The sequence below is a fragment of the Hippocampus comes genome, unplaced genomic scaffold, assembly GCF_001891065.2.
Source record: "Hippocampus comes isolate QL1 unplaced genomic scaffold, H_comes_QL1_v1.1 scaffold84, whole genome shotgun sequence".
Lineage (NCBI taxonomy): Eukaryota > Metazoa > Chordata > Actinopteri > Syngnathiformes > Syngnathidae > Hippocampus > Hippocampus comes.
In genome coordinates, this window is record NW_017805144.1 from 38,753 (window position 1) to 40,171 (window position 1,419).

Consider the following 1,419-nt stretch of genomic DNA (forward strand, 5'->3'; position numbering starts at 1 on the left):
AATCTTGACCCTCTTGAAAGGGGTGGACAAAACAACCTTCACACCAACCCTGGACCCCAAAATGACTGCTATTGGCAAATCCTGTTTTACGTCAACATCAGTCAGAAATAACAACCGTAACATACGTTCCCTGTTTCAAAAAGATATTTCAACAACCCCACATTTATTACTCACTGGTCCGGTTTTGTCGATAATCTACACTGGGGAAAAATCTGGTCTCTCCCATACAAATACCTCCTGACTAATAAAGTAAGGGAAATCTCTTTTAAAATGATACACAAATACTATCCCACCAAGCATTTTCTTCTTAGGTTCAAGAAGGACATCCCTGTTGAGTGTTCATTTTGTGGAATGTACCCTGAAACAATGGTTCACTTGTTCTGGCAATGCCAGTATACCAACACATTTTGGAAAGTTGTATCCAGATTTATTATTGAACACATTGACTCTGACTTTATGCTATACTGGAAAATGTACTATTTGGGTTCTACAAAAGTAAGGAAAAAAACACTAAACAAACCATTATAAATTTAATAATCATTCTCGCTAAGTTCCATATCCACAAATCCAGATGGAATAATTCAAAACCTCTTTTCTTAATTTTTGAAGCAGAAATAAAGCAGTACCTGAGTTCTATTCTGGATTCTAAAAACAAGAAAGCTGTTAAGACTGGCTATATGCTCCTTATTTGAAATTTTTGCCAAAAAATCCCCTGGCTTCTTTTTTGTTTAAACATTTGTAATATATGTATGTATTAATAACATGTTCGTTTTGAGATTAGGGGATTAGATTTGGGCTATTGTTAAGCAGGCCCAGTCCCTCTTGCTGACACTAATGTCACACATCCCATGATGCATTGCACCACATTTGAGCGACACCATTTTGTCAGGATAGGAAACATTGGAAACAAACGGAGAGTCAGAGCTTTCCCATTCGAATCAGAAGAGTCGTAGGATATTTAGCTGGATTTACATCAAGACTACTTTGTCAGTCGAATTGAAATCATTCCGAATGAAGATCTGTGGTCACCTGTTCACATATGACATGATCTTTTCTGCCTCGGCTGCGCCTAGGAATTCTTATGAACAGAATCTGTGATAAAGGGCAGCCTTGGTGGAGTCCACCCCTAGATAGATAGATAGATAGATAGATAGATAGATAGATAGATAGATAGATAGATAGATAGACAGACAGACAGACAGACAGACAGACAGACAGACAGACAGACAGACAGACAGACATTGGGAATTCCAATGTGATGGGGACTGGGACGGTACAGTATAAAAAAATGCAGATGGGAGCAGGATTATACAGTCGGAAAAAAAATGTTGCATGAAATATCCTCCTGACTACCAGGAAAAAAATGTTGTCCAATCACATTTATTTTGAAATTCTCCAATCTATGTGAAGTAATTGGTA